Raw genomic sequence first — 13,301 nt, 5'->3', positions numbered from 1 at the left:
AAAACCATTATACAATCATTTAAAACAGACTAGAAAATTTGTAGTATACAATAAATATTAGAGCAGGTTAAGACCCTTGTCACAGGATTAACATATTGAAATTACAAGATTCAGGCTGATTATAGAACAAGATTAAAATAGAAACAATCAATATCATAAAATACTATTAACAGAACTATGGAAATTAAAGCTGCTTTTAACTAGCATTTACCTTGCATGAGTCAACCTTGCTTAAAATTACATATCCGGTATGCAAAAGATCCTGGTTACTTATTGTCGTATTTACACAAAAGATTGGGTTCTTTAAATAAAATATTATAACTAAAGATATTCTGAAGACATATAATAACAATAAAATCAAGTTCCTTGTCGTAGTTAAAATAGTTTAATTTTTGTAAAAAATGCTCTATTGTTTCTCCCAACATATGTTATTATTACTGTCACAATATAATAATAATAATAATAATAATAATAATAATAATAATAATAATAATAATAATAATAATAATAATAATAATAATAATAAAGTTGGCTTCATTGATCTGCGACCGTTATGTTTGAGAATAAGGATTACTTAAAATATAAAGGGTTTGGAAAGGAAATAATTTGGTTTACTCGTATGTAACTGTATTTAGAAACGTTCTCTCTCTCTCTGAAACTATATATATACACTTTCTATTCGTCTGTACGCTTTTTAGTGCAACAAATCTCTAGCGCTCCTCATTCATTACCTTCACTGGTTACAAGAAACAACTACCTTTACTAATATTTTTAGACTGATTTCACTTAATAGCATGCTAAAAAAAAAAAAAAAAAAAAAAAAAAAAAAGTTATTCTGCGTATATCTATCTATCTACTAGAAGCAAACAATCGTTATTCTAGTAGTAAATAGTTTGTTAATCTCATCCAAACATCATGGCTACTATGTATTATTTTTCGTATGCACTGTTAAATATATTTAAATACCTCATAAAAAAGTATTACTTTTTACTATTTTATTAAATCTAATCTATTATATATTGTTATTAACTGTTTTCTTTGGGGGGGGGGGCTGTTGTAAGTTTATTTTAGTATATTTTTCTTTTAGCAAGAAAGAAAAATATACTGAAATAAACTTTAACAGTTTCAACAACTAAAGTAGTATTTGTCATTCATCATCAACTTAATTTTTCTGAAGCACCACAATTATTTGTTTTAAAATAACTTTCCAATTACTGATCGTTATCTTAATACAATTCCTGAGTAAATTACTGTTTTCCACATTATTATACTTAAGATTCAGGAGAACAAGATATTGTCAGCTACTTTCACACTGCTGATAAACGATAAGCAAAAACAGTATTAAGACACTGTCGCTACTGCTGTGGTAAATCATTTGCTGCTTCAAAATAAGATTAAACCTTGGAGCTTTCTTTTTAATTCTTCTTTTTTAGTTGCCAAAAGCGTAGAAAAATCTATCCGTATGGCTCTTTTATAAATAGCCGTGTGTTTCCCCTTCTCCTTCCGACCGACCGTTGTCTCTTTCTCTGTTTTTTATCTCCAGGCAGGAGTCGTGCTCCCTGGAAGCCGTCCAACTGCTGGAGATGGAAAGAGGAGAGGGGGCAGTGGGGAATGTACGAAGCAAGGACCAAAGAAGGGTGAGGAGAGAAAGAGGGAGACATACATACAGAGAGAGGAAACGGAAGATTATTTACAATGAAGCACTCACACGGATTCAAAATGCAAGCGGTCCTAGATAGATAGATACGATTGCAGTATTACACCACCAACAATACTTTCTATTTCTAAGATCAATGTTTCCATCTCGTTAACACTCTAATAATGTTTCTATACATACAACATTCATAAACATCAACTACTTTCTTCTGAATCGCTTGGCCTATTTTAAATTTGTTTATCTTAATATTTTTTCACAAAGGAAAGAATATCAAAAATGTACCGTTTTGAATTGAGAGCTGTAATAATGGTCGAATGAACAACTTATCCGCCCTTCATGTCACAGGTCTTTCACATTTAATATTCACATATAACGCTATACAATAATGGTAGAAAAAAAATTAAAAAAAAGAGAGAGAGAGATAGAAAGGCACTTGAGTTAACGGAGTATTATATACTCATACTGAATTGTATGTAATCAAACGAATTTCTTCCAAATATGTGTTCTCAGAAGCTAATGTCCACATACTCACTCAATTAATTCTAAACAAAGTGTACTGGCACTACATTCTGAAAATAGTAACTACATATGCAAAGGCAAAAACCAAGTGCGAAGTATCGCGAAACATGGAGACACAACACGGAAGAAACGATCACCGGAAACGATTCTCTTAAAACTTTTGACTTACACTAAAAGAAAGAAAACTTAATTCTACTAAGAAACAAGAAATTTTAGTTTCACATTTACATATTTTAATGAAAAAGAGTAAATTCAACGTGAATGCAAATGGTAGAAGAAAATTACGAACTTTTTTTTTTTTTTTTTTAATTACTAGCAGCAAGAAATGAAACAGCTACTTACAGTGTGAGCACGTAATAGTCGAATAAATACGTGTAAAATAGTCACATTTACTGAACTCTATATTACATGTATATGTTAACACTACGTACAGCAAAAGGTGAGAAAATAATTTTTAAACAAAATTGTATTAATTTCATTGCCAGTCGTTAGGGAAAATCCTTACTCGAATACGGAACTAAATTGAAGGGTCCAGGGGAATAATATGATAAGTCACATTTTGCAAATTTTACAGTACAACAAATTTAAAGTTTGAAGTTATATATTTTTCAAAATGTCATTACAATGCAATGCTTATTGTTGTTGACATTCATTTTAGTTATATCTTATTGTGATTGGATATTATAAAGTATGAAAAATAATATAGTAGTAATACTTTTTTAACAATAAAAAAGTACTGTGCTCTGTTTACCGGACTTATCAGAGTTTTCCCCAAACAATCACTACTGTCTTGAAACTGATAATAATTTTATATACAAAATTGCTGTAAGAAATATAATAAAAACGCATCTTTGTAACACTTGTACATATTATGAAGTATTTTCAATGGTGGTTTCTTGATTTACTGTGCCTTTGGAAGATTTGTGTAGTACTCCACTGCTTTTAAAGAGAAATAGTTTTGCAGTGACTGCAAATCTGCATATTTTTCTTGAGATATCTCCAGGAACCCTAAAAATTGATAGGCCTAGATGAGTTATGCTTTTAAAATTAGTTGAGGTGAAAACAAGATAGGTTAGAGACAGCATATAGAAGTAGTGCTGTCAATCGGGTCGATTCTGACCCGAATCGGGTCAGCTTTCAAAAATGAAAAATGAAATCTTTTAGTTTTACGTCCCACAATTATGCCGGTTAGGCTAAAGGAGACGGTGATGATGAGTGATAAATGAAATGGTGGAATGAAGAAAGTGGGAGGAAACGGGAGAACCCCGAGAAAACCCACGCACACGGTGTTTGTCTACCACAAAGTTCACTTGGCGCAGGTCGGAATCGAACCCAGGCCCCAAGCACCAGAGGTGAACGCCATTGAGCCACCGCGGTCCCCAGCTCTTTTCAAGTCACTGGTTGGTCAGCTCGGGTCATGGATAGTCAGCTAGGGTTGTGTTACGGGTCAGTCGAGTCAGCTCGGATCGGGTCACGTGTCAGGTTAGTTCGAACATTTTTGTTTCGGGTAAGGTTCCGGTCGGATTTTGGGTCAACTTGGACCGAACCAAAACAAAAATGTTTGACCTAACCTGACCCGAGCTGACTCGACCAACCCGTAACACAACCCTAGCTGAATCTACTCATGACTCGAGCTGCCCCAACCAGTGGCCCGGCTCGAGTCGGAATCGACCCGATTGAGAGCACTGTTTATAAGCTAAGTGAAACATTTGTAGGCCAGTTTACGTTACGGTAGGTTACGTTAGTTATTTTGTAACATGTAATACGTTAAAACTTACCATCATAGGCCGAGGATTACCAGTATTTTTCAAATGTTTCGTAAGATCATCAACTTTTCCGCGATCAAAGCCATGAGGTGAAGCGAATGCAGCTTTACAAACAGTGACCTCCTCTGTCTATCCTTCTTGTACCACCCGCAGTCGGTATGAATATGATGCATCACAATAAGACGCTTCACTCTCGTTTTTCCTAGGCCTACGTCTTTGCACAGGTACTATTACAATTAGGCCTGACAGGTATATGTTAATTTCATCATTTGACACCATTTCGTTCATTCGTCTAATGATTTCTTGTTTTCCTACATCATTAACCTTCTCAAAACGTCGTTTGCAGGTGAACTCTGGGCCGGTCTCATGGCTCTGTCGTCTGAGTTTTGCATTACATCTCGAATTCTTCCATATGAAAGTTTTTTCTTAGATGTTGAAGGTGGAGCAGATTCTTCTTCACTCAGGGAATCATCCATGCTTTGTTGATTATTACCACTGGCCACAACAACTAGAGAAACCCACGTTTTATTGTAAACTTCACGTAACTAGAGCACGTTTCTGAACGGATACTGTGAACAAGTAATTTCTTAAATGGCCGATATCAATGCTGATTGTTGTATATACAAAACAACAATAACCTGGACTTAACAGCGTTTTCCCCAGAAGGTCGTGGACTTAACATATTCTTCCCCAGGATGGGTTTTCTTTACTCGTAAATATTTTCGGACTTATCATAGGTTCCCCTCGTCATTAAATCAACAGAAACGTCCGTTTTCATAGAACAACACTGTATCAAAAACAAAAAATACCGATTTTTGGACTTATCAGTTTCTTCCCCTGGACCCTTCAATTAGAATATACGACTGTATTAATGTATACGAAATTCATCCCTTATGAATTTATTACATGTAAAACTAAATGTGTTTTCATTATATTTTATGAACAAACAACACACAAACCAGTAAGTTCACTTTTTCTTTTAATAATAAGAAAACCATTTGTTTCACCCTATAGCTTTACACTAATGTAACTGAAGCATAATATTCAGCACAATTAGTATAGTTTATACTGTAGGTGATACTTATTCTTACGAGAATCATGGCCTGTGAGTGTAATGTCAGAACTGATTCAAGAAGATATTTATAATGAATGAATAGACCACGAAATTGATTTAATATATAGATATGTAGTATTCAGCAAACGAAAGTAATTGTAATAATGTTTGATTTTTTTTTCAGCTTTTTGATGAACGAGACGAAAAGGAAGAGAGTTATATATATATATATATATATATATATATATATATATATATATATATATATATATATAACGGAACCAAAACAAAATACAAATGATTTAGTTTCGACTTTACTAATTTTGAGAATTTTAATTGCTTTACGCTATATTGGAAATATTTGCTAAAAATATAAAGCAAATAAATTAATTCCATACGTAAATAAAATGATCCTCGATTTTAATAAACAGATACACAGATCACAATTCCATTTAAAACTATATTTAAAAAGAAAATGAAGTTTTCTTTGATCATAAAAACATTTTCCCAACTAATGAAGTCACGGTTAAAAGATTATGCGTTCTTCAATAATACATCAGATCGAAGGTCCGTTTCAAAGCAGGCAAGCACTGGATTCCTGAATGCATTGAACTCTTCTATTCTCGGAAACAATTACACACACTACCTCTACCAAACCACCCTTTTCCAGACAAAATTTCACTGAAAACTTATTTTTTTCTCTTCATAAAATACGGTGCTCCTCCTGGATAGGCTATAATAATGATAATCTCATCTTTAGTTGAGATTAAAACCAAAAGATTGATTTTAAGAATTTAAGTCTTTTCCTGGTTCTTAGACTGCTTCGTCCAAGTCTTACGTTTGGCTTTGTGCATGGGTGGATTGAGTTAACATGAACGGGACGCGCTCGGGATAATCACACTCATTCAAAGGGACGCTAGGCTCGAAAGGATTGAGAACTATTGCTGAAAGACATGTTTTATTTTTACCATGAAGGCCTTAATCAATTATGAGGCTCTTGAGTTTGATATATAAATATATATAGGCGCGGATGTAAGGGGGCTATAGGAGCTATAGCCCTTTCCCCTTGACGCTCAGATATACACAAGATAAAATTGGCTTCAATCCTGCTTTACACTGGATAAAGCGGCAAACTATGGTTTAGCCCCACCCTTGATCATATCCTGGATGCGCCACTATATATATATATACAGGGTGTCCCAGGAGGAAGGGGCAATATTTTGGAAAATGGTAGTTTGAGTGAGTGATTCTAAGCAAAAAAGTTCATTTGAACATAGGTCCTAACCTCAACGGTTTGAGAGCTACAGGTTGTGAACCATTTTATATTATATTGCGTATTGCTTACCCTGTAGTTATTCTACAGTGGTGCCAAATAGCGGATTTGAAAGGTGATGGAATGACCTTTCCAATGATACGCAATATGTAACAGTGGTATCTTTGGAAGAGAAGTTATTGAGGAATATTTGATAGTGTTGCCATCCAATTTCTTTAAATAACCTCAACTTTCTCAAATTTCCGTCAATAGCTTCCCTTCCAAAGACAACACTGCCACATGCTGCATACCGTTGGAAAGGGCATTCCATCACCTTACAAATCCGCTGTGTCTTACCTCTGAAAATTGTTACAGGGTAAGCAATACGCAATATAAAAATTGTTCACAACCTGTAGCTCTCAAAGCGTTGAGATTAGGACCTATGTTCATATCAACTTTTTTGCTTAGAATCACCCATACTACCATTTCCCAAAATATTGCCCTTTCCTCCTGGGACACCCTATATATATAAATCAATAGTACACAACCTCTTATGTATGTCGCGATGTTGTCAGTCAAAAACGCTGGGAACCGCTGTGTTAGCTTATAGATGTTCCACTAATGGATGATTTAATCTGGAAAATAAGTTTCTCATTTTCATAATAGATAATCTGATACGTTAACATATTTTACAGAAAATTGATAAGTAATACTATTAAGCATTAAAAAACGTCATCAAGTATGAACAACATAGTACTATTCTAAATAAATTCTCACACGTCCTGAGTTACCAAGTTTAGGTTTTGATAGTGAATAGTCTAGAACTGTTAATATGCAACCCTGATCGTTGAATAATTGCGTAAGTTAGACTGAAACAATTCTTTTTGTTTAACTGCATTCATTTATGAATAACATTAAATAGTTATATATGAATACAATCAAACAAATCTAATACAATTAGTCATACATGAATGGAAAAGAAAATAACCTTTGTTTTTATCTAACAAATCGTATCGTCAATTCTGAAGTTATTAACATAAGAATCTATACAAATATATACATGAATTTTATATATCCTTTTTCATTTACTATGCTAAATTGTTAGCAAAAAGTTATATCCACTCAATAGTTTTGTTTAATTCTCGGTATCAAATGACATATTTTTATTTGATGAATGTGTATATTAGACTAGTACTGTTCAAATTAATCTAATATTCAGAAACCGTATAATTCCTCAAATAATTCTGTTCTGTTAGTAGAGCAACTATTCATTATTTGAATATTTATTTAAACCGCTTTTCAATTCGGAGAATACTGAATATTCAACTCACTTTATCTGCATTTTACCAATAATTTTGGCTTTGTACGAGTAAACCGCATTGATAGGTTCGAAAATACCCCTAAATTATAACTGATACACAGGTACCACAATTTCCTGAGGAAAGTACAACACAATTAACGCCTGTACCAATCTCAGCAAAAAGCACAAGAATAATCGGAGAAAAAAAAGGTGGAAAAGATCACAGCGTCTCCGCCATTTGCGAAAAAAAAAAAAAAAGTGGGAAGATGAGACAAGAACATGATAGAGAAGGCGTTTCCTTTCAAAAAATGAAGGTCAACAGGGCAGTAGAGTTTGTATGGCTATGATTCGATGACACTTCTTTTCCTCTTTTTCTTTTCTTTTCTCTCCGTTTGTTGATGCTTCACGGCTGCGGAAGGCAAAACCGGGAAAACAACGAACTACTATGCACTCAGGATCAGTCAGTAATTCGTCCTCACTAAGGATTCATATAATTTAATCACTACGGTCGTTTTTTTTTTTTTTTTTATGTATATGAACATTGCATTATTTTGAAGGCTAGTAGTTATTCTCAGGGCAGGTATTTGCAAATTTCGTTACAAAAATCTTTTTAATATTCTTAGCGTTCTAAATCGATAGTTTCGTGTCTTCTGAACATCCCTTAAGGACAATTTTTTCCTACTTACTGAGTGGGAATATTTTTTTTTCTAACATGTCTTCAAAATAAAATAGCCCTTCTCATATTCACTAGCGTAATTAACGGAAATACTCTATCCTTACATGGTTTTCAACAAACGAACCCCGTCAAACGCTTGATGTAGGAAAAAATCCTACACAATAAACACTGTGAATAAGTGAATCTGAGATAAGTTGTTTCTTAAGTGCATATATATCATGTCCTATTAATTTAAGGCTAGCAGACATCTCGCTTTAGTCAGGCTAGTCCTTTCTTTTTGGTCTTATTCCCGATACTTTTTAAAAGTTGAAATTAGTACGCTAAAATCGCATTATTTTTTCTTAAAGAGTCAGTTATTTTATTTTACAGTCATTATTACTTTTTCTTACAAAACTTGTTAACAGTATGATTTAATGCATAAACTGCCAACAATAACTGTGTGTATTACTCAGAGCATAATCATGGGATAATAATAATAATAATAATAAAAAACTGTGGAAGAAACAAGAGAAACAATGAACTAACAAACCAAATAACAACAACAATCCATAAACCCCTCATATGAGATGGATAGATGAGGAACTGGTCAAGTTTTTATTCAAGATATTTCCTCCTACTACTTGTGTTGAAAAGTTTGGAAGTTGTATGTGATAACTACTCCTCTAAACCTACTACACTTCCTTCAAGTATAATATACAAAAAACAGAATAGTATATTGTTTTTAAATCCTCTCTCAGTTTCGCAGTCTCCAAACTTTTAGCATTGAAACCTGTAGAATAAAATTACGATTTGTTTATGGTTAACACACATATAACAAATTCTCTCAATCGTCTTTGTTTTCTATCACAAATTACTACGTATTTAAAGATGTCAGTAAGTTCACCAGACTGTTTGCTACAGGCCAGTCTCTACACAAGCAATTGTAATTAAAGCCTCTCTCTAAAAAGAAGTCCTGATTGACTGATTGACATTGATCAACACCCAGGGCAAATCGTTGAAACCAGGAACTTCAAATTTGGACAGGACAATTAGATTTCTGATGTAAAGCCCGACTAAAGAACAATTTTTGTAATTCGACGGGAAAGCAGTGATTTTTTTTTTTAATGAGGGCATTATTTTAAAATGTCCACATTTCTGAATTTCTGAACGTTAGAGACATTAAATTTGTACAAGAATTTCTCATTTAAAATAATTTGACATGTCTTTCAGTGTTTCTTTGACATTTGACCTAGAAGGGGAAAAATGCGGGTAGAATGAAAGAGAGGGTTGCAATTGTAAAAATAAGATGACCATACCTCGAAATCCGTTCAAGTAAGAAACATTAGATTTGGTATTTAGACTTTTCATTTAAAATAATTAGACATGTTTCACCGTTATAATCCTCTACAAGGGAAAAGAGATGGGAAAAAATGGAACTTGCAAATGTTATAATAAAATGGTCATATTTCGAAATTCCTTAAGATTAGAGATATATTAGAGGTATGAGAACTACGAGGAACTAGGCTGAGCAAATGTGGGAATCTGGGGGGCGAAGTTCCAAGGTAGCCGAAGGCTAGTAAATAAATAAAATATCTCTGATAGAACTGCTACGCAAACTGGAACACTCAATGCATTCCTACTTGATATTTATGCACAAAAAGAAAGAAAGTGTAATTACCTTGATTCTACAGGACATTCTTTACTCATGAAAAGACAAAACAATGATAAAGTGCTATTAAGTGACGAAGATTAAAAGTGAATTGTGATTACGATTAGATAATAATCTGAAGAAAATTACAAAAAAATAGTATTTACAAAAATAATAAAATTAATGATAAACCTCTTAACACGAAACTTATTCGTTTAAAATGCTAAATATATAATAACAAGAATTTGGATTTAAGAGCAAGAAAATTAATACGAAAACCAGTCCACCTTGGTATTCTTCCGTCAGCAGTTAGGTAGCTGTAACTAATCAAACGACTTCTAAATCAATTAATTCTACAAACGACTGTGGACAAATACTATTCCACAACAAAGCTTGCCTTGTGCATTCCATTGACGCTTACGCACGAAAAAGCTATTTTTGTTACTTCTCGTTTATGAAAAGAAAATTACATGAAGCTTAAGTATATCAGTTACTACTGCTAGCTATCAGGAAGATTTTTATTATATATACGCTATTTGCAAATCATCTTACTAATATGTTAAGTAGATGGCTTAGAAGTTATTCAACATACTGCATTCATTATGTACTAGGAACTGACTACATCAGAGGTAGATGCTGTATGCCTATGCTGCCTTGTTATATCACACCAGTTTTAGAAATACAGGACACTACACTAAACTTTCTCGCTCCAATTAAATCTACAAATTAAATCATGTTATGCTGTAGTTATTATTATGGTATACGAACAAAATTATGTTTTCGGAAAACTTCGCTCGAAGAAAACTCAGCTCCAAAAGTAAACTACCCTTTGTGGACTTTTTCATGAAAATTACTTATGCCATTTATCAGGTTGTCTACAAGGCATTAAGCCTTCTGGGGTCAAAATTGAAAATACCTTTATTAGGATTTGAAAATAACATTATAAAACCATATATTCGCCGTTTTGTTTGATAATTTCTACATTTTTCCAGCAACACCATAATCCAGTTGAAATTGAAATTCTGTGACTTCTAGTCAAATAACTGTGACATAGGGTTTTAACGGGGCTCTTCTGAAACTAACGTACCACTCTTAAGCGAATTCTGCATGAAAAAAAAAAATGACAGTTCGACGGTGCTAGATCCAGTCTATACGGTAGATGCATTAAACCTACCAGTCAAGTTATCTCAATTTTTGACGTGTCGTCAAAGAGGTATGCGGTCTGGCATTGGCATGATGGTATACGGCAACCTTTCCGTTCATCAATTCTGAGCGTTTCTTCTGACTTGCTAAGTACATTTGCGTTAATCGTCGTCAGTTCAGATCTGAGTTTATCCTTTTACACGGCGGAAGCACTCGTGATGCGCGATGCTCTTTCAATCCTACCAAACACACAGTACTACTTTCCTGGAGTTCAGTGGTCATTGACAGAGACTATGAACTTCTACTCTTTCCGTCTACGATCTTTTTCGCATATTGTTTCGTAGATTACCCATTCTTCACCATACGTGATTAACTGCTTCAGAAATGGCTTGAGTTCATAAATGTTGAGTCAGATCAGTGACACCCAAACGTGAGCTTCTATTGTAATTAGTTTTCTCCAAATGATTTAACTGTTTGGTGATGAATGTTTAGATTATTGGTAATGGATGTCATGATTGCTTACATGCCGGTCTTGCTCGACTCTCGCTAGAATATAATCCACTTTTGCTGTGATTGGTCGTCCACTACGAGGAGCATCTTGGGCAATGAAGTTTCCAGAATGAAAATGAAATGACTGAACCATCTTTGGGCTCTTGCGTTTGATAACGTATCTCCCCCAAAAACAGCGGAAATTTCTTCACGAGTCTGTTAGCATTTAAGACTTCATCGAAATAAAATTGTAAAATATAGCGTAGTTTTGCGGAAAGATCACTCATCTTACGGCACAGTACCTTAAGTTTGTTTATAAGAAATCCAACTTTTTTTTTTCTTTCTTCACGTTACTAGCTTCAACTGTCAGCTGTCAAAAGACATTAGGCCTGACTCGCTGCAACTCATATACCCGATATTTGGGACACTAATGCCATCTCGTACGCAAAAAGGTCATTACTTTTTAAACGACCTGATGTGAGGGTTATTAGTGAAATATTTATTTATGAGATAATAAAATCGCATGTAAGTCGTATTCGAGGAAATTGTTAAAAAAGTGAATACTTTCGTGACAACTTGCCACAATGAAATGTTATATAAAATATATGCAATTATGAAATTTGAAGCAATCGCCAGGGTAGTTTTTGAGAAAATTGTTTAGAAAAGAACCTTCTGGATTTTTCTTACAACCAGACTTGTATTATGTAGAACTGCTAATAAAACATGACTTTATGAAATATAAACAAAATTGTTCGAGTCCGATTCGAGAAATTTTCATATTCGGTCTCCAACAATATACTCTTATTTTGGGGAGACAATTCGAAAAACACTCCTTAGGAATTTTATAAAAACCTCGGGCCTTATGCAGAGTCGTTTTGACGTATGATTAGGGTCATACTAAAGGCCTAATTACTGCAGGAAACATGTGTTAGTCGAACTCTTTGGCATTAATCACGCATCTTTGGTATGGCATTAATCACGCGCCAGAACGATTCTGCATAAGGCCCCTTCCGTTTAAAACCTAATCTCGATACACTGAACGGCTTATCCCTAGATGAGTAAATATATTTAATTAGGACGAACAGACAATCAGACGGACAGACATTCAAAATCCAATTTCCGTAATGTAGGAGTCATGAAACGTTTAAATTCGTTGAAATCTCGAATTCGATTTTTTCACTATCACCATACTTTCTTCTCTTATATCGTCGCTCGAAAATAAGAATAAGCACAAAGAATTATAATTTTGTTTCATAAAGCACTAGTGTTGACGAAATTCAATAAAACAGTAACGCATATTATTGTTTGAGAGTTACAGAAAGACAGTACAAAAGAGAGACGGAAGTCCACACGGCGCGAGCTGGGATCGAACCAGGTACCCCAAGCACCGGAGGTGAACGCTCTACCACTGAGCCACCGCGCCCCCTCGATACCTGGTTGGATCGCATGTGGATCAGATCCCATGTTAAGCTGTAAGCCTACATTTCATATACACTTTATGATGAAACGGACGCTAAACTAAATTCAACCAACCAACGAATATGTCCTTCAGCCTAAATGAGAATGCAAATAAGTTGTGATGGGAAAAACTGCTGTAGTAAAAAAAAAAATACTCGTACGACAAAAGTTTCAGAGAATGCAAGGTATTTACCCACCCTCACTTTGATCGGTTAGGAACACTGATAGTGCATAATTATAATTATAATAGCTCTAAATGAAAAGACAAGGACTGGTGAACGTTTAACATACGTTGCTTTCCCTATACGTCTGCTCATCTTAAACCTAACATTTCTATTAAATTATGTTCTAAAATTAATT

At 34.1% G+C, this 13,301-nt stretch overlaps 1 protein-coding gene across 1 annotated transcript in view; it reads right to left on the bottom strand.

Annotated features, from left to right (window-relative positions):
- LOC145689535 (uncharacterized) overlaps positions 1–13,301 on the bottom strand; it is a 240,577-nt gene that overhangs the window by 89,563 nt on the left and 137,713 nt on the right. The gene's annotated exons all lie outside the window — the stretch shown is intronic.

Source organism: Thermobia domestica, chromosome 1 (genome assembly GCF_964235325.1).
Source record: "Thermobia domestica chromosome 1, izTheDome1.hap1.1, whole genome shotgun sequence".
NCBI classification, from domain to species: domain Eukaryota; kingdom Metazoa; phylum Arthropoda; class Insecta; order Zygentoma; family Lepismatidae; genus Thermobia; species Thermobia domestica.
This window is presented reverse-complemented; position numbering and strand designations above follow the sequence as displayed.